Here is a 21,844-nt window from a genome sequence, read left to right as displayed (position 1 = left end):
GGTTTAAAAATTGGTTCCTTGAAACATCAAGCAAAATAGGTCATCTAGTCTCTCTTAGGTTGCTATTCCACATTGAAAATCAGCTTATTTCCCAAGTTTAATGTAGCCTGCTAACGTTACAACCAACCTGCATATACTAGAAATCCCTCATAGTCAATCCAGTTTTGCAATTTCAGCAGCAGATATTCAAGCTGCTATAGACTCCTAAATACTTTGGCAGGAGAAGGCAGCAAGGTATCCTCCAGAAGTTCTGGATTACAGTTCCCACAATTCCTTATTATATGGCTGGGGCTGAAGGAAACGGAGGTCCAAATTCAGAATACATCAGGGTGAATTACTAGTTTTGGTTTCTCTGACTACTTGATTGTCTAGCAAGTTTAACCTTCCTTTAACCATGTGTAGTTACTGTCTCTAACAACAACAGACTCCAGCTCTGCCTCCACAAACTATATTATGGGCTTACATACAATATTAAAGCACAATGTTATTTAAATGCTGTGTCAAATAAAACCCATGCATGATGCTGAACAAAAACTGATCAAACCATGTTATTAAAGTATTTGTATTCCAAGCAGGGAATAGCATTTTGGATATGGTGTAAGCAGCTGACAGTGTAACAAAATACTTATGCCAGAATTGGACCCAAGTACTATACATCTCTACACAATATATTTTGATAAAGTATGTGAAGTTGTTTTTTCTGTGAAGATTGTTTTTATCATGTTTGCTATAATAGATAATTCCCTCTCTATTTTTGTGCCAAGTAAAACGGCATGATATCACTATAAATTGGAATTGCCACACAGGATTAATCTTCCCTTCTCAACAGTCTCCCACTTCTGTGCCACGGAAAGTTTTTTATGAGAAAAGGTGAAGACTCCCTCATCTTACACGTTCTCTATGAAATAAATTTAAAAATAGAGAGGAAAATATATTTGATATAGTGTCATTTTCAGGCAACTATGTTCTGAAGCAGTTTCACTATCCCAGGGAATTATTAATAAAGGGGAAGCTTTAAGGTTTTCATTATTTATATAGTAACCAAACATTACACAAAAATTGTTATTTTAGCATATTTAAGATTTCTTCAATATTTAAATATCCCATATTTTCGCAATTATGTAAATTAACAGCTGTCAAGTATTTTAGACTTCCTCAAATATTTTATCATTTTCTTTTTTTTTTCTTATGAACTTGGTAACTTATGAAAATGTGTACAATTTAATTTTTAAAATGTAAAAAAAACAATAGAGATGATTCAGTACCAAAATGTGTTAGATTCAAGAAATAAAAAAAATAAAATAAAAGTCTTATGATGTGGTATGATTTAAGGCTTTTTAAAATATTCAGATTAAATAACCCTTAAATTTCTTTTTCTCCAAACTATATAATGGCCAATCCAAAAGAAATGTAGGAAAGCAGTCATCTGGTCTTTCAATTCTTTCAAGAGCAGTTTTAAGAAGGCACAAAGTTAGATAAAATAGGCAAAGAGGAATAATCTTTGTCTTTTGTACTATTTTCTTCGTTGTATCTATTTTTTAAAGTTCTTATTCACCACAGAAGAGAACACATAACTTGAATAAAATAGGCGTTGATTGCTTACCTGAACGCCTCTTCTCGTATGCTGAGCGGGTACAGCAGTCACATGGGTTGCTCACTGTCCAAACCGCATAGGACTGAGCCTGTTTTTAAAAAGATTGCTGGATCCACCCCTTCCCCAGAATTCGCCAATCCGTAGACTTAGGCTCAAAAAGTGGTGGCTCGAATACTGCTCTACTCTCATAGATAATAAAGGAAGGAATAAAGGCACAAGCATAGTCAGAAAGACATAGGGAGGGAAGTGACTGCTGTACCCACTCAGCGTGTGAGAAGAGGCATTCAGGTAAGCAATCAACGCCTATTCTCCGTACTGTAGGAGCAGGCCCAGTAGTCACGTGGGACATACCCAATAGATGAGTCCCTAGGGAGGGATTAATTGGCTATCATGAGATATAACGGATTGGCAGCATCCGCTGAAGTGTAAGAGTCAATTTTATAGTGCCTTATAAAAGAATTGGGAGAGGCCCATGTGGCCGCCTTGCAAACTTCCTCCAAGGGCACTTGAGTTGCCCTAGCTGCTGATGCGGCTGCACTTCTTGTAGAATGTGCTGTTGGTGCCGGTATTACTGGATGCTGAGGGCCTTCGCGTCAAGAAAACTCACTAAAGAGTTAAACTAAGTCCAGGGACTGAACAAGTGTCTTTGTAAAGCGTCCCACTCCGCAGGAGGTGCCAAAATAAACACAGCCAATGGTAATAAAAAAACCTTCCAGCCGGGCAGATTTAACAGAATACGGCCGACTGAAACGATAAGGCAAGGCAATTACACAATTAACTGGAAGCCTTATCGCCACTTCTCCGCTCGGAGCTGAGCCCTGGAGGGCTGGCTGGAAAGCCAAATTGCTTCGATCGCCGATAGAAAGGCTAATTACTTATCTTTTTGCTGTGGAATTCGGGTAGAAGAAGGGAAGGTGTTTGTTTAGAGAGGAGCTGAGCCACCACTCGTCCTGCCGGTAGGAGGACTGAGCAAATTCTGGGGAAGGGGCGGATCCAGCAATCTTTTTAAAGATCTGCTCCTACAGTACGGAGAATCACTAGGTTCTAAAGCAACATGAACAGATTGTTTTATTTTTGTATAACACAATGAATCACAAACATCAGCCTATCATTGTTTGTTGGTTTATATCCCACATTATTTTTACAAATTAGTCAAGGTGGCGAACATACACAATACCACTTCCTATTTTCCTTACTTGTGAGGTGGCTTGGGCTGAAAATGACTGGCTCAAGGTTACTCAGCTATATTTCAGGACTAAGATGGGACCTCAACTCACAAGTGTCTTGCTTTCTAGCATGGTGCCTTAACCACTATACCAAACTGGCTCTCAGTTTGGTTAGTTCTCAATTTGTGTAAACTAGGCCTATGTAGTAACTAATTGGACTAATTTCACTAACCATGATTAGCCATGAATATTGGGTCAGTTTGTCATACAAATATATACTTAGTGTAGGAAAACAGCAAGTAAGCATTTGCATTCTAGAACAGTCCCTATGGCTTCTTACTAAAGAAATGAAATAGCAATTATGGATCTCCAATATCTTATTTGGTTAGTCCATCTGTGTTAATTATAATCCTGCAGTTCTCTGTGTGGTTTTCCACAGTATTTTATCAGAAGGTGAGGGGAACCCAAGACTTTCCTCCTGAAAGTAAAATGTTGTTACTTCTTATGAGTTCAGAAACAAAGAGAACTCGCTATTTGACCACCAGAATCTATCTTGATGGACTTCATGTTTGGAAATCCCAACAGCTGCCTATTAGTGCATACATGAGCATGCAGAAAATACAGACAAAGTAGCCTTTTTTTCTGACAATACATTGATGTTTATTAATCATTGTTATTTAAATAATGACTTGAAGCTACTAGCTTGGAGTTTGACTTAATGTAAAAGCTTGTGTTTTTGCATTGACTTATATTTTAAAAATTATTTTCTAAACTAACAATTGCATATTTTTCCTATTTATGTGAATATCAAAGGTTTCAGTGGAGAGCAAGGCACAGATTTCATAAACACTGGTTTTCTTTGGGGACCATCTAAGTCTAGTCTGTTCGCAAATTTCTTAAATAAAAATGGATTAAGGAGCACAATATCTTCTTATTTTTCCAAGGATATTTGAAATGACAAGTTACATTTCCTACAAAATTAAAAATCCTGGACTGGAGCATATATTAAAAAACAATAACTAGATCCTTCTGGACTGGAAGCATAAAAGCATACACAATGGAAAATTCAAGCCTGTTTCCTATAAAATAAATATACACAAGTTCGCATATTTAAACTTTTAAAAGATCCATAGGAATCAGGTGACCAATATTTCAAGGAATAACAGTTTGCACACTTATTTTAAGGGTACCTGGTGACTACTACCAATAATCCTAATCTGAACTGCATGCTTCCGGTAGTAATGTTTTGTACAACACATTTTTAGTGTAAACAAGAATAGTGATTATATACATACGCAGCCTATATACAAACTGAGAAACTGAAAACATTATGATCAGATTCTACTCTCCATAAACAAAGTGTAGATATGTTCTAAGATTACAGCATATTTATTATTGATTTCAAGGAATTTACACAATATTAATACATCTTGTATTGATCAGAAAGGTCGGCAACTCAGCGGTTTGAATTGAATCCCTAGGACCATGTAACAGAGTGAGCTCCTGTTACTTACCCCAACTTTTGCCAACCTAGCAGTTCAAAAGCATGTAAAATTCAAGTAGAAAAATAAGGATCACCTTGGTGGGAAGGCACCAGTGCTCCATGCACCTTTAGCATTTAGTCATGCCAGTCACATGACCACAGAATCATCATCAGACAGCACTGGCTCTTTGGTTTAGAAATGGAGATGAGCGCTGCCCTCTAGAGTTGGGAACGACTACCACATGTGTGCAAGGGGAACCTTTAATACATCTTGTCCTTCAATATACAAGTCATAATTTGTCAAATCAAGCCAGTAAAAACTTGTGAAAAGGAAGCTAAGAGCTAGAAAAATTTGTTATGGATCACATCCAGGTAAGAAATTATTAACAACGAAACTGGATTTTGTTTCTGAACTTTTATAAAATTGGATGTTATTAATTTTAACTGTTTTAAGTGCTCCTTAAAATATCAAGAGATTTCAAATAGGTGAATATGTTGGAACATAACGAAAATATGCAAGACCAATAGTCATAACTTTTATCCAATAATAATTTCAACCCATTTCTGGTAGTACGTGATAAAGTTAGGATTTGGAATTACATTCAAATGCTTACAATATAAGGTAATGCATATAAATATCATGACATTCATATTCAGAGGCAACACTGGACATTCAATTAATATTTATCTAGATAAAAAGCTTAATGACTCCCATCTAGATTCACATTTACATCATGTAACTTGATGCATTTCTTTATGAAAAGAACCAAACCTCTTCTATATACTAAATAAATATTATGGAACTGAAATAAAGTCAGTTTTGCTTTATAAAGCAAATTGGCAATATTTTACTTGCATGTCAAGTATTATAAAAATAACAGGCTACTATTGCCTTAATCCTAAACATATTTCCATCTAGCTCACTGATGCAAAAGGCAGGCTTCATTTATGTCTTCCACATGTTCACATTTTATATATATATTCATGTGTATATTAGATGTACTTATGTATAGACATGTGCATGCATCAATTTTGTTCCATGATCATACAAATTATATCTTTGGGAACAAGTGCATGAGAAATATCTTCAACATAATATGGTTTTTCTGCAGCTACTATATTAATGTACGGAGAGGGGCGGCATACAAATCTAATAAATAAAATAAATAAATAAATAAATGTAACACAAAAATTTAAATGAGCATATCACACACTTTTGTTTTATAGCACAGTCCAGTGATGGCAAATCTATGGCATGGGTGCCACAGGTGGCATGCAGAGCCATATCTGCTGGCCCGCGAGCCGTTGCCCTAACTCAGCTCCAACATGCATGTGTGTGGCGGCCAGCTAATTTTGGCTTGCACAGAGGCTTTAGGAGAGTGCTTTTGGCTCCCAGAAAGCCTTTGGGGGAGATAGGAGAGGGCATTTTCATCCTCCCTTGGCTCCAGGGAAGCCTTTGGAGCTTGGGCAGGGTGAAACACAAGACTACTGGCCCCACCAGAACTTGGGAAACAGGCTGTTTCTGGCCTCCGGAGGACCTCCGGGTGGGGGGAAATTGTTTTCACCCTACCCACACATTGAATTATGAGTATAGCATACATCCATGCTCTTTTGGCACCTGAGGAAAAAAGGTTCGCCATCACTGGCATAGTCACTGACACAAATGAGGGAACAGTTTTGTTTGATGTATTCCACCTCTAGTCCAGGAACTCAAGGGATTGATGCTCCTTTCTCCAATTTTCTCCCAATCACCGTGTGAGAAAGATTGAGTTGAAAGAGAATGATTGGCTCAAAGTCATCTAATGATTCTTCATGGCTAAGCGTTATTGGCCACCCATCTTACTATAGGATAACTCTGGCTTACAGTAACATCCAATGTAAAACATAAAAAGTTAAAAACCGAAGGCGCATGGGGAGAGCGGGGGCGGAGTGAGGAAGTACAGCCATTTTAATCATTACAGTAACAGTTATGTCCTTACGAAAAGACAGGAGGGTTGGTACTAAACTCACATCACCGGGGGGGGGGGGGGGGGGAGAATGTACCAGAGGGCAGAAGCAACAATAAATCCCTCTAGCTGGATTAATCGGGCTGACAGGAGCTGCAGCATGCCTCCTCTGCCAACAAGAGTAGTACCAGCCCATTCCAGTGGGGTGACAGTCCCTCAAGTAACCTGGATCCATAACGTCTCTGGAACTTTGCTCACAAGGGAACTGAATAAAATTGCAAATCTAGCCCCTTTGTCCAATCCCACATCCTTTGGGATGCTCACCTGGCATGGAGATAATTGGAAAGAGAACTGATATTTGTATCTACATTCATTGCAGAGGACAAGATTAGAAAAGTAAACATGCACACAAGGGAGAAATGCCCTAGCTGCTTAGGAGGAAAAAAAATTCCTTCAACGAATTTAGGGTTTGGTCAGTGTCAGGCAGTGTCAGGCAGCAGAACCAGCCAGTTGGAGAAACAAGGTAGAGTGGGAAAGCAGTGATAAACAGCTATTATATTAGCAGCAATCACCAGTAGTCCTCTAAAGCTGAAAATACCACAAAATGGCGATCTGAAGGTGCACAGTCATAATTGCCTCTCAAAATTGCTACCGGCACTAACTGCAATATGATATTGCAACAATGACCAACAAAATGGCCACCATGACAAAATCTGCCCAGTAATAGGCAAAAGCGCCAATAAAAAGGGCTGATACTTTTAAAAAATGCTTTTAAAATGGCCATCACCAGTCATGGAGCCAAAGTGGGCCTCCGATACTTTCCTACCTCCATACAACCTCAGGAGAAACAGCAGCTCATTCCCCAACAAGAAAAGGAGAGGACTTGTAAAGAGTATAGTCCCGCGAGGCAGGGGCTCCAGCTGCCTCAGTTGTTAGGCAATGGCGGTTCTCAGCAGCATACTGGCAAACCAGCGCACACACCAGCAGCAATATGGTGCTCTTTTAATAAGAAGAGTCCAATCATAAATTACCAGATGTGGCAGAAAAAGGTAGCTGAATTAAAAAAATTACGTCCCTCTTGTACAGACTGAATTTTAAAACTGATTCATCACTGCCAATAGAGCAGAAAGGGCATGTTTAATTCAACCAATTAACTCAGTTCCCATGACAACTGATGAGGTTAACTCATGCTTGGACTCTCCTTAGCAGTGCACAGGAGAACTTCATGGGAATAAAGCAGAATTCAAGAGAGAGACCTGATCAAATGGTCTCTTAAACCCAAATGGACTCCTCCCACCAGTCCACAAAATAGGCCAACTGGCCTCTGATGGGTGCTTGGGGATGCATTCACTGAAGGCTCCAGAAAGAACAAGACCATTTAGACCTAAAAAGGCAACCCAATTCTGCATGGTCTTGGCCTCTGCCCATAAGACCTTTGCGACTTCTGAGACATAGCACCTGAACAATAATTTGATTGTCTGGAGTAGGGCAACAGTCAGATCTCAGGGCAACTGGTTACTGAAGACAGGATCTTTCTGTGGTCCTTAGTTTCCATCAGCAACAGATCCAAACATTCTCCAAAGAGATGATCTGAAAAGCCAGCTGTAGTCATCCTCCAACTACGGCGGGCATTCGCCTGCCAGGTTTTAAGCCATAACCCCTGGCCACTGCTTTGTCACAGATCTTATCCAGCACCTTATGACGATGCTGTTCATCTACAGTGGTCGTCCTGGAGGCCTTTGATGATGAAGCGACCTGTTTGCGACACTTGGAAGGGCACTCAGATTCTTCTGCTCTGGGTCAGCCTCTGAGGCAATGGGAAGTGTGCGACAATATGGTCGATGCAGACATGAGCACACAAAATGGCCACTGCGTCCTCCAAACAGCGCAGCCGTAACCTTCCTTAGCACAATCAAATTGGCTACTATCAGAATTGATCCGCTACTGCCCTTCCACAATGCTGCAGCCTTGGTGATGATTTCTGAGCAAGTATAGTAAAAGGGCTGACTATCTTGTTGGGTGTGACTCGGGTGGATTGCTTCCATTGCAGCCAAAATAGCCGGCATGACCTCTGACTACCAGCTGGCAACGATCAAAGTGCCAATCATGTGGGTGACATGATCAGGTCAGAATCAGGTCGGAGCCCCGGTGCCAACAACTAGCAAGGCTTTTACGGATTTCACACTGTCTGCTAATCCAGAAAGTAAAGCAGCTAGCCGTTTCCCAAGCAAATCTCTCAGGGACAAGCCAAAATGACAGCTACCTGACGCAGATCGGCTGCAAGAGAAGATTCAAATCTAGAAATTTAGTCTCTGATGTAACTAATAAAGACACACTCACAGCAACTGAGGAATAAAGGAAGCATCACAAAGGAGATAGCAACCAATTTTCACCAGTTCATAGGAGGAATAGATGGCACAACTGTCCTCACTGAGCGACTGAGTGAAAAAGCTGGCAAGCACAGCAACAACTGTAACAGACTCAGTCTAATCAGAGAGCAGACCGATTTAACCCATCCTATTCCTGGATGATATATCCACAGTGATGGAGAATCATGCATTCCATATAAATAATATCCTGATTATTAAGTTTGTATGCCACTTGATTCTCAATGATTCTCAGCTTTTTCTTCTACTCCTGTTTTCTTATCTTTGAATAATATTTTTTACAAAAATTTCTCTAGGAAACTATATGAAAAAACATGACACTCAACTGTTGTGTGATCTTCTTTCTATCAGTAAGCTCATGAATAAAGAAATGTTAAACTTTGGAGAACCCAATTTTGCTAGAACTAAGCATCTGCATATTACATAATTGTTTCTATATTTTAAAATAGAATTAAAAAGCAGAATTGTTAAATAATGAATGTGTGTTAGTTGGGTGACAGCCTTAATAAGGTTGTTCTTCTCAGAAGTGATGCTTTTCTGAAGACATTTAAACTCTCATTTGTTTGAAATGATAGGGTCTAAATAGGGGGTTAAACTAGAAGACCTCCAAGATCTCTTCCAATTCTGTTATTCCATTATTCATTAAACAGCCTGGAAATTATTAAGTTTTTTATTCCGTTTTCCTTAAGTGACAGCACCTAAAATGGTAAACAAATATGACCTTTCAAGTCTTAAAATATTTTCTTTTATTAATCAAGCAAAACTTTGAGCAACCTTTTGATAATTTTGTAACTCTTGTTTTGAGATATACCGTAATTCTATGCATTTCAATGAAACCTATTCCCCAGGACGGCTATCTTCAAAATAGAAGGACTACTAAACTGTTGGCTAGATTGATACACTTAATGACTGAAAGTTACTGCTAAATTGTTACGCCTAAGCAATTACATCCTTTTAGAATGGAATACAGTATTTAGATTCCTTTTAAAAATTATCTATCAGTAATTCAGTAATAAGTAACTTTGGACAACTACTGGTAAGATAACATTGAGACTGAGATCACAATAACACAAAAAGAAAACACAAACACAAAATACAGACACATTATAAATCTTGCCTTAGAGCAGGGGTCCCCAAACTTTTTACACAGGGGGCCAGTTCACTGTCCCCTCAGACTATTGGAGGGCCGGACTATTAAAAAAACGTGTGAACAAATCCCTATGCACACTGCATATACCTTATTTAAAGTAAAAAACAAAATGGGAACAAATACAATATTTAATATTTATTCTTCCTCTTTCTTTCTCTCTCTCTCCCTTTCTCTCTGTCCTTCTGTCTTTCTAGTTCTCTCTCTTTCTCTTTCTCTCTCTTTCTTTCTCTCTCTTCTCTCTTTCTCTCACTCACTCTCTTTGTATCTCTCCCTCTTTCTCTCTCCCTCTCTCTGTCTCCTCCTTTCTCTCTCTCTCCCTTTCTATCTCTCTTCTTCCTTTCTCTCTCCCTCTCTATCTTTCCCTCTTTCTCTCTCCCCTCTCTCTTTCTTTCTCTCTTCTCTTTCTCTCACTAACTCTCTTTCTATCTCTCCCTCTTTCTCTCTACCTTTCTTTCTCTTTCTCTCTCTCCCTTTCTCTGTCCCTCTCTTTCTTTCTCTCTGTTCTTCTCTTTCTTTCTCTCTGTCCCTTTCTTTCTCTCTGTCCCTCTTTCTTTCTCTCTGTCCCTCTCTTTCTTTCTCTCTGTCCCTCTCTTTCTTTCTCTCTGTCCCTCTTTCTTTCCCTCTGTCCCTCTCTTTCTTTCTCTCTGTCCCTCTTTCTTTCTCTCTGTCCCTCTCTTTCTTTCTCTCTGTCCCTCTTTCTTTCTCTCTGTCCCTCTCTTTCTTTTTCTCTGTCCCTCTTTCTTTCTCTCTGTCCCTCTCTTTCTTTCTCTGTCCCTCTCTTTCTTTCTCTCTGTCCCTCTCTTTCTTCCTCTCTGTCCCTGTCTTCCTTTCTCTCTCTTTCTTTCTCTCTCTTTCTCTCTCCCTTCTTTTTCTCTCTCTCTCTTTCTCTCTCATGCACCACTCTGGCAGCAGAGAGAGAAAAAGAGAGGTAGAGATCGGGCGCGTTACCGGGTGATGGAGGCGGTGTGGGGCCCGACGCTGGGTGCCAGGGACACGGGGGGAGGGCAAAGGGGTGGACGTGGCTGCTGCTTCTCAGCTGCAGAGCCGAACGGGGGCGGAGATCAACGGCGGAGTCCAGCGCCGCTCTCTCTCTTTCTCTCTGTTGCTGGCGTGGTGTATGAGAGAGAAAGAGAGACAGCGGAGGGCGGCTTGCGGGTCCACGCCCGCCTGGATGAGCTGCCCTGCATGGCCCCAGCGCCGGACTCTGCCGCTGATCTCCGCCCCGTTCGGCTCTGCAGCTGAGAGGCAGCAGCCACATCCACCCCTTCGCCCTCCCCCCGCGTCCCTGGCACCCAGCGTCTGGCCCCACACCGCCTCCACCACCCGGTAACGTGCCTGATCTCTACCTCTCTCTTTCTCTCTCTGCTGCCGGCATGGTGCATGAGAGAGAAAGAGAGAGAGCGGAGGGCGGCTTGCCGGCCCATGCCCCCCTGGATGAGCGGCCCCGCATGGCCCCAGCGCCTGCCTCCACCCCCGTTCGGCTCTGCAGCTGAGAGGCGCGTCCACTCCTTCACCTCCCCAGCACCCAGCGTCCGGCCCCACGCCGCCTCCACCTCCCAGTAAAGCGCCGGATTTCTTCCTGCAGGAACGGGTGGTGGGGCACCACAAAGGGCCGCGCTTGAAGGCCACCATGGCGCCGCAGTCCCAGATTGCTCACTTCTATGGCCAGCAAAGCCGGCTGCCCGGGAAAGTGGCGTGCTTTTTAAATGCGACGCTTTCCTGCATCAGCCAGCAAAGCCGGGCAGTCGGCTTTGCCAGCTGGAGAAGCGAGCGATCTGGGGCTGCGTAGCTTTGCGCAGGGGGGACAGGGGGACAGGGCGGTCCCCGCCGCCTGTGTCAGCGGCGAGGTGTGCTCGCCTTGTGCTGTGGGGGGGAGGCGATGGAGGTCAGGGGTTTTCAAGCAGCCGCCTCCCCCCCCCCCACACACACTTAGCCATGGTGCACATAGCGTTGACTTTCAGTGGACAGTTTTTCAATTGCCAATCGCCTTTTCATGAATTTCGTGTCCACTCAGCGCAGAGGAGGAGGGGAGGAGGAGGTGGAGAGGCAAGGGGGCGGGGAGGAAAGCGGGCCTGCAATTGTCCAATTTCTTTCTCGCCTTTAGGGAGAGGAACTGTTGCTGCTCTGCCATAGGGCAGCAACAGTTTCTCTCCCTAAAGGCGGCAAAGGAATGGGCCAATTGCAGGCCTGCTTTCCTCCCCACCCCCTTGCCTCTCCACCTTCTCCTCTCTCAGCAGCCGACCATGGTGAGCGGACAGAAGATTTGGGAGCTTATTTTATCGACCAGTAAAATCTCGTGAGCTGCTGCGGGCCGGTTAAAAGACCTCGTTGGGCCGCATCCGGCCCGCGGGCCGTAGTTTGGGGACCGCTGCCTTAGAGATATGTGTGATCCATCCAGAAATATTGTCTGTCTGTGTCCCTCACACACACATTTAAAATACAGTGATACCTCGTCTTACAAACACCTCGTCATACAAACTTTTCGAGATACAAACCTGGGCTTTAAGATTTTTTTGCCTCTTCTTACAACTATTTTCACCTTACAAACCCATTGCCGCCGCTGGGATGCCCCACCTCCAGACTTCCGTTGCCAGTGAAACACCCATTTTTGCACTGCTGGGATTCCCCTGAGGCTCCCCTTCATGGGAAACCCCACCTCTGGACTTCCGTGTTTTTGTGATGCTGCAGGGGAATCCCAGCAGCGCAAAAATGGGCGCTTCACTGGCAACGGAAGTCTGGAGGTGGGGTTTCCCATTGAGGGGAGCCTCAGTGAAATCGCAGTATCGCAAAAACACAGAGGTCCGGAGGTGGGGTTTCCCATGGAGGGGAGCCTCAGGGGAATCCCAGAAGTTCAAAAACGGGCACTTCAGCTGGCAAAAAGTGTGAATTTTGGGCTTGCACGCATTAATCGCATTCCTATGGGAAACATTGTTTTGTCTTACAAAGTTTTCACCTTAAGAACCTCATCCCTGAACCAATTAAGTTTGTAAGACAAGCTATCACTGTACATATTTATGTATCATTTGCAAGATTATATTATTGTGGCATTATTGCAATGCTTCTGAATTATTTTCGGTTACACTCCCCCAGGAAGAAGTAAACATGTCGCGCCCCCCAATTCTCTGCTGACACGTGTCGCACAGCCCGGCCCGGCTGACCTGCCACCTCCAAATTGCACCTCACCGTGAGACATACATCCTATCTGACACTTGTATCAATACAACTGTCACGTTCCTTGGCGTTGTGTCCAGGGCAGCCCATTTTAAAAGAAAATGTCTTGTGAATTCAAGAAGTTTGATTGAACTCACAAGACGTTTTCTTTTAGAACGGGCTGCCCTGGACACTGCTGAGGAACGCGATGGAAGTACCGGTACAAGTGTCAGGCAGGACGCGTGTCCTACTCCCTGCAGCAAAAAAAAGCACATTCTCCAGGGTCACGCACCCCTCCTGGCATTGCTACATGCCCCCCGGAGGGGGGCACCCCACAATTTGAGAAGAACTGCAGTATTATAACATGTTATGTTATATAGTCAATAACTTATAATCATGTGTAGTAGTTAACCCAAAATATAAAACTATATGGCAATATTCGTAGCAAGTAGGAACAAGTGGTATACTTAAAAAAAGCTTTTTCTCAGAATATGCATCTGTATGATGAAATACCTTTTTAAAGCCTAAATCAACCTAGCTGAAAATAATTCACAAAAGGTTACTTTCCCAACTTCTCTCTTCTTAATGACATATTTTAGAGGTCACAATTGGGCATAAGGAAAGAAGCAGATGAAAGTCTCCATCTATTAACCTTCTTAAACTAGATAGGACACATGCTAAGCATAAAATTTAAAAAAAAACCAGTTTACCATTTTATATCCACAGAGCTCATATCCAGAACCACAAGAGTTAGATTTATTTTTGTGCTACAGCTCCCACGTGGAATAATTCTAAAAATACTCCTCTCATCATAGTTATAATATGCAAAAACCACTAACCACATCCCCATTATGTCTTTTTAACAATTGTATTGTCAAAATTATGTTTAGCAATTATACGTTTTACAGTTACAAAGGGGCTTAAAGTTACGATATATGAAAACCATTTACATGACAACAGAAGGAATCCAAATATGTCACTCATGTACACAGAAGTGGGGGGGGAGAGATGTGTGCCACCACCCTTTTCACATGCCTACATAATGAAAGGGAAACATATGAATGTGAATGAGTCTTTTGATGTAGGATTGTAAATTATTTCAAGCTTCTGCAATCATAATCTGGTGGCAAACATCAAGAGAATCATATGTATGCAATATAAAGGTCTCTGCAGGAATCCATTTGCTGGATCACATTAAATGCAATGGCTTACAAATTGAGTGTCCATTGTCCTTCTCGGGAACAGAGCAAATCCAGAAGAAAGTAATCTGGAGATTCTCCCTTCCCCGTAGGTCACATTTACTGTAGATGGGTAAACTAGCACAGACAAGGCTGGAAGTCTTAATTTTTCCACTTTTAAGTTTGCAATTGTAATTGTCATGCTATTGTGTTGTTCTTCTATTAATAAACCAATTGGGATCCATTCATTTTATAAATAAATGCTTCAAAGGGAAGAGCTCTTAATCAAGTATATTTCTTTCCCAAATGTCCAGTTCCATCCTCTTTTCCCATTCTATATAAATCAAGTTAGGACCACTGAAAAGGGTCAGTTTTCATTTGAATGTCTGGGAAGGAGAGGTTTTAGTCATTGGTTTCTTTGCACTTCTAATACTTTGTTTAAATATGTTTATAGTGCCTGCTCCTAGAAGTGATTATGTCATTTTTGCTAGGATTAGTCATTAAAATTGCACAAAATCAGCATTATAGTATAAACAGACTGGGAAGTAAATGCCATTCACTCCTACATACTAAAAATAATGCAGCAGCGAGTTGGGATGAGTGTTCTATGATTGTGTATGCTGATAAATCAATTACCTGCAATGCTATTGCTGTGCAATAGGAACAATATAGGTCAAAAGAACCGTCGTATCCCCTGGCAATGGAAGGAATAAAGAATCTCTACAAGCAAGTCTTTTTCTACAGATGACAAGAGAATGTACAGCTCCCTATAATACACCAACTTCTCACAATCATAATAATGGAAATTTCCCAAGGTACATATGATTATTTGTTTTCAGGTTTTCTATGTTGTTATTTCTAAGATGACACCATCTTTTTAAAATATATAATAGATTAGACCCTATTTTTATACCTCCATCAATCCATTTTGAGTTTAGAAAATTTTCAAAGGCTTTTTAAAGTTCTAAGTCTGGAAAACATCAAATAATTTTCAGTTTTAAATATTAATATACAGTACTTGGCTTAACTAGAAAGCGGTTTGCATAATTCAAGAGAAACTTCCCCTAGATGGCATTTTTCCTTAAACACACATACACTTTAGTCCAGATTCCACAGCTGACTTTAAAACGATGTCCTCCAATTCAGAACTGCTATGGCATCGATTGTACAAGACTCCACAGTTAAAGGCAGAAAATGTCTCTTTCCTAGAGGCAGCGATGGGAAGCAAGCAGTTTTGGAAAAGAACCAAGTATGCTTTGGCCTCTATAGTAGACCTAATTTATCATCATTTGGACATTCCAGTGGTTAGCTAAACCAAGAAAGCAGAACAACTGGTACTTTATACTGTTGAGCAAAGCAAAGCCCCTATGCTATCAAAGTTGTAGGCATATCCTCCACATCAAGAGCAATCTTCACACAGTCATTTTCCCTCTCATAACAAACATATTTAAATAAATATCATAACATCCAATTCCTCATTAATGTTCTTCAAAAACTAGGAAGTCTCATAGTAGTTCTATATCCCAAAACACACGCACATATATAAAAGCAACTCTTAAAAGGAAATTCTGAAGGATGTAAGATATTGCACTCATTTCCTTTTGTAATGCAAGCTGAATATTATGCTAGGGTTTCTTTTTAAGGCCACAGAACAAAGTTTATAGCTGACAGACAAAATCTGCAAACAGATAAATTCACTGTCTACTCTGCCTGATTTTTTTTTTAATGGAACAACTAGATAAAGCACATCATGGTTTTGTCTATGTGTTTGTGCATGTGTGTATGTATGTTTTGGACTCATTAGTTTTTTTGGATTATTTATCTAGTCTTGGGACTTAAATGAAGAACTGATAATATTTTAGATCATATCCGTGTACAAATATTGAAAATTCAAAAGGGTTTAAAAGCCTTTAAGTACCACTATTTGTGTATGTGCGTGCACACGCATTGTGTATGTGCATGCACACGCATTATAACAAACACAATAAAAACAATGGTAAATTCTTTTGATCCTAATAAGCAAAAGAACCATACTTTCTTTATTAAAGAAATTTTAATAAACACATTACTAAAGTAATATGTTTTCCCCAAGCAGAAAACCTCCATCCCAAATATTTATGGGTCACTTTTGTTGTTGCCACAATAAGAAAAATGGGAAAACATGGAAAAAAAGAGGGACAACACAATTCCAATTAAAGTTTTTATTGTAGTTCAATGAAGCTTAGAACTAAAGGTTTGATCATTTAGATTTTAATTAGGATGCCATGGTTTGGGCAACAATTTGATTTATATATTAAACTATCACTGGGATTCACACATCTGAAACCATAATTTGTTTTAAAATAAATCACAACAGACTGAGTTTACACTACACTAAACCAATACCGAGGACATTGCATGACTCCTCAGTATCATTTACAATTTGATTAGTTTTATAACATGTAAAGATTTTGAATCAATATCCAATATAAATTTCAATTGGCAATCATTTGGGAATGTTTCAAGTTAATTTTCTAAAAACCTTGTTAAATGATGAGCTCAACATCTGTCTTTCAAATTTCTTCAAAATGGATTATAGCAGTTTATAATTCACTGATAAGTTGACAGTTACCTTGGCTTCTACTATTTTAAAGTGAACTCCATCTGAACACTATTGTTTCATTCCATTTTGAGGAAAGAAAAAACGCCTAAAAGCCAAAATGTTAAAGTAGACTTAGTATTGTTTAATAAAGAAACAAGCCACACCCATCCTGGTTTCCAGAAAGATCCCTGTGAATACAACACAGCTTTGCCCACTATCATATCTGAGCTCTAAAATCCAGATGATCACAAGATGGCGCTATCTATAACCCATGCTCTCCCCTGCCATCCAATTGTACCACAGACTATGGAGCCCAAATATGGTAGTCATAAACTTTATTTTAGCATCCCATCTTTAGCACTTCTATTAAGGGTACCTTCAAGATGCTCAATCCTTTTTAAAGAGAACCAGATTTAGATACTACATATGAATAATTTTTAAAATCTCAATTCTTGGAAATTAAGATTTGGTTATTCATCTTTTCCACTTTTATTAATCTTGGAACTTTGGATACCCTACTTTCAGATACTTTAATATCAGGCGGTGTCACTAGTATGAACTGCTATCCATATACAATAGAAATCAATGCAGTCATAACTACATATGACAGAATGGTATTAAGAAAGAACCATGAGTATCACTGACAAAACTTCAGTGTTATCTAGGGAAACATTCCGTAAGTATTAATAGTCGCTGTACCCACAATAACAGTTTCTGTACTGACAGCTAGTCTTAAGAGCTAAAGTATAAACAGTCTCCAACTTAGTACTAATCAGGTAGCTTTTGATAAACTATTTTTTCCTCAATAGTCTCCCATGAACAGTTTGGTGATTATATGAATTTGTATAAATGGATTAGCATTGAACTATATACAAAATGTTTTAAAGATTCAAGCTACCAGTATATAACCATAAATGCTGCAAATTACCAGGATTAGTTCACGGTGTTTATTTGCTGTCATAGGATCCCTCCTTATACCAAGTCAGGCACTGGTTTATCTAGTTTAGCACTGTCAACTCTGTTTGGCAGAGATTGAGAACACTCAACAGGCAAGAACAGAATGTGTTTGGCCGATATGTGGCACAAAGTGTTATGAAAATCCAGCTTGATTAGCTGACATATATTGGGTAAACTCAAACAACTGAACTAATTACTAAACCTTGGTCAAATTAACTGTGGTAACTATGTTGAAAAACATAGCCAGTAGCTCTCTGTTTCAGGTAAAAACACTTGTCCTATAGTAGGACAAGGATTAATTTTGACATTACTTATGGTACATGTAAAATATGTGCTCAGGGAATGGGTAAATATAAAACATTTAACCATTAGGAGACAATGGTTGTTGTGACACAAAATATTCAGTTATAATATTGTCTGTTTGTGATTGTCCGTGTAATGTGAACTTATTCACTGCAGATTTGCAAATTGTGGCTTAGCAAGTGGCATGAATGCAAAACAATTCTTGTTCATTGTTCTATCATTAAACAAGTCAAAATTTAGTATATAAAGACAGCAACTTAATTCACTTAACTCACTTAAAGCAACTGGGGAAAGGAGGTGTGGATGGCTTGTTCAAGTACTTATTGACCCAAGAGCAACTGAAAGTCAAACTATCCTCTCTTAGTCAATTATGTCATGAAAACTTGAAAATCCAATCATAGATAGGACACAGTCCAAGTCTGGTTCAAAAAACACTCCATTCCAAAACTATCAATATCTTCCAAGTCCCAATTGCAGACTATACTCATGATCTCTACTGCCTACTGGCCAATGGGGAAAAGGAGGTATTGAGGTAATAAAACCTTTTATTACATAAAACCAGTGCTTTTCCAATGAAAGTGCTCATCAGTTATGGCTCCCAACTGGAGGAAATATTCCTAAAATGGCAACCCTTGAACCAACTACTGCACTGATGTGAAACTTGCATCATGTTGCCATCATGTGAAGTATTGCGACATATTTTCCCTTCATGAAGCTGTGGTGGGCAGGGCCTACACATGATGTATCTGGCCCATGGCCCGCCAGTTTGACACCTCTGATTTTACTGGGACTGTCAGCAGTGATGTAAAGGGTTTGTGATTGTGGTTTAGGCATTTTGAGCCAAAGGACCAGCTTGTACTGTATGCTTAAAAAATGGTAAAATGACAAGAATCCCCAGTAAACAGTTAAGGCAATCTCTGTCTTAATGACACAGAAATAATAATGAAAGCATTCAATGAAAACCTGGCAATATAAAACAAAAATGAAGTCAGTTTATGAAATAATTTTCTGCTTGCTTCATTCACTGCAGGTCTCTGTTCAGTGGATTGGAATGACGCCCCAAAGAGAGTAGTTTAACTGCTGAAAAAATACAGTAAACAATACCAGGGATATTTGTGAAACAAGAATTGGATTAAAAGGAGTTCACACATTACCCTAAACAAGCCATGGTTTATTGGAAACAAATGGCTAGGTTCTAACAGCATGCCCTAAGACATAATTTATAACAGATAATGATGTACTAACCTAAGTTAAAACCAAACAAACCTCATTCTATCTTAGCACAATATATTAACACAGCCTTAAAATCATGCTTGACTCAACTTGTTTGAGCAAATAGGCGGTTCAACAATACACATAAAAGAAAGGTTTTACATAAAACCTACATTGAAGTAAGTTACATGTTAAACCTGGACTAAATCCACAGGTCTTACTGAGAACAGGACTACCTTAGCCACCTTTCCTTTTGCCCATATAATCCTACTTTTTCTTTACCTTCAACTGGGCAACTCTCTTACATTCATCTTTCTAATTATCAAAAGACAAATAAACCAAGGCAGAAACATGCCACCTGATTCTGTAACTTTCCACTTCTAATTACAGATGACATTTACTTGATAAAGGAGAATACAAAATAAATTCTCTATGTTGCAAAATATTTGAATATTTTTACATACACAGACATCATCATGTGTCTGTAGGATGCACAATAACCACACTTAACTGAAAGAAAGAAAAATAAAATGTGCTTGCCTACTTCTCTGCTAAAAATATTATTTCACCTTTACATGCAAAAGCCTATTTGGAACATTTCCATTTGGAAACACCACTACAAGCTTCATCTTCCTTTAAAAAAACACCTAATACCAACTGCCTCAATCTTTCTATTTTTCTTGCCTATTTTTCCAAGATGACCAATATACAACAGTATTAACTACCTCCCTCTCTGCCCTATACCCCATTTCCAAACAGAGCATACTGAGCATACTTCTTGTGATCAATGTTTAACCTGAAAAATAACTTTCTAATGGTAAACTCTCGCTTTCTAATGTCAAGGGAGGTTAGGATGACAGCACTGGAGATTACAGTGATGACATTAAAAACATTCTGCCTAGACTTTAGCTTCTTTATTCTAAGAGAAAGGCACAAATTTGAAGTAATCCTGGCTAAACCTTGCTGCCAACTTCTCTCATAACTGTGCCCCTTTCATGATCCTCTAAACCAGTGTTTCCCAACCTTGGCAACTTGAAGATATTTGGACTTCAACTCCCAGAATTCTCCAGCCAGCAAATGCTGGCTGGGGAATTCTGGGAGTTGAAGTCCAGATATCTTCAAGTTGCCAAGGTTGGGAAACACTGCTCTAAACAACCCCTAGGAAAATCACATCCACAAATACAACCCACTTCGGAAAATTAATCCTGGGTCTGTTTTCCCACGCAGGCAGGTTGACTTCTTAATCATGCTCAACTAAATTGTAGGATTCCTCCAACCAAATTGCCACCTGTGAAGTGACACTCAGGAGATGCCTTTGAAAAATTGGGCACCCGTGCCACCCAAGAAGAACTCTTCTTTCCTTTAACCACTGACCATGTCCCTTATGTACTAGGCAGCCCGTTTGAGAACACTGGCAATTCCAAGAAAACCCAGTTTATCATGTCTATGTGGCTCATCCACTGGGCGAGGATCCCCTCTTTTTCCTCAAATTCTCCAGTCCAGTGTGAACGCCACGTCGTGGTCATTCCCATTTCCTCTGGCACCGGTGAGGTAAAAAAAAAAAAGCAAGATTGGTTTTTGCCTCTAGCTTCGGCGGCCCCGCACCGCCTCTAGGCCCTTGGAAGGAAAAAAAACCCCAACAACACCTCGGCTTCCATGCCAGCCACCGGTGCCCACAATGGAATCCGATACGCGCAGCTTTAGAGCAGCTTGCCCCCGCCCCACAGCTCCACCCTCACCTGGGCTTGCCACCTTTCCCAGAGAGCTCCCCGACCGGACTGCGAATAAAATAAAACCCGAGGCTCACGAGAAAAGTGAGCAAAAGCGAGGCAGCGCCAACGCCAAAGCTTCTTTGCCGCCTCGCGGCCGTCCGCGTTTTTACAAGCACCCCGAATTATAGCGTTAGCATTTCGATTCTATTCGAATTCGCCGCCGCGGCAAAGCAAGGGAGCCTCCGATCTCTCCCGCGGACGGGACCCCGCACCTTTGCCCCAAGCCAGAAACTTCGACCTGCTTTGCTTTCCATTCGGTTACCTCTATTTTCTATATAGGAAAAAAGGCTGTAAACACCGAGGCGGGGGTGGGGGTGAAATCAGGGCGGATTCCTTTAGCGGTGCAAAGCGAGAGGCTCGGGAAGCGCCTTGCTTATCGTCGTCGTGCGAGCAGACACTTACCGCCTCGGCTTGGCCGTCCAGCGCCTTGAAGAAGGCGCTTCAGGGTCTCTCGACCGAGACTCCTTCAGCAGCGCCGGGCAGGCAAGGCGGCTGAGCTCATTGGAAGCCAGCAGCCCCAGTCTCCGCCTTCCGCGGTTCTCCCAAAGGCCGCCCTTACCCCGAGCGAGCCAGTCTCGTGCTGGGGGAAGGGAAGGAGTTTTCCAGGTTGCAAATGGATGCGGCGCGTCTTCTCCCCCCCCCCCTTTTTTTTTGCTCTTCCGCCCCGTCGGGTTCGGACGGCAAAAGCTGGGCTGAGACTCCGCAGCGTAAAGCCAAACCCGCCCAGCCAGCCACCCCCGGGCGCGGCCAACTCACCGCGGCAATCCCCGTCCCCCCCCCCTCCCCGCCCTCTTCCTCGGTTCCTGCCCGCACTTCACCCTCCCCCACTCCGGGCGGCCAAAGTTCCTGTTGCTTGGTTAAAAAAGAAAAGGAAAAAAAAGCACAACTATCTGGGACCAATTAGCAGGAAGGGACTCAGCAGGATTGCAGGCCGGGTTTTAGAGCCCCGGCCTTGGGCATTCCCC

General features: G+C 41.2%; 1 protein-coding gene across 2 annotated transcripts in view; it reads right to left on the bottom strand.

The window, feature by feature from the left end:
* TANC1 (tetratricopeptide repeat, ankyrin repeat and coiled-coil containing 1) overlaps nucleotides 1–21,363 on the bottom strand; it is a 206,029-nt gene extending 184,666 nt beyond the window's left edge. The window contains exon 1 of one of the 2 annotated variants that reach the window (XM_070731570.1): nucleotides 21,282–21,363. The gene's annotated coding sequence lies outside the window, so the exon portion shown is untranslated. Of the gene's footprint in view, nucleotides 1–20,846; nucleotides 20,878–21,281 lie in introns of those variants that run through there. The other variant, XM_070731572.1, reaches the window with a different exon arrangement.
* Between the last annotated feature and the right edge of the window lie 481 nt (nucleotides 21,364–21,844).

The sequence above is a fragment of the Erythrolamprus reginae genome, chromosome 1, assembly GCF_031021105.1.
Source record: "Erythrolamprus reginae isolate rEryReg1 chromosome 1, rEryReg1.hap1, whole genome shotgun sequence".
In the NCBI taxonomy this organism is placed as follows: domain Eukaryota; kingdom Metazoa; phylum Chordata; class Lepidosauria; order Squamata; family Dipsadidae; genus Erythrolamprus; species Erythrolamprus reginae.
The sequence above is the reverse complement of the archived record's forward strand: the minus strand, read 5'-3'. Positions and strand labels throughout refer to the sequence as shown.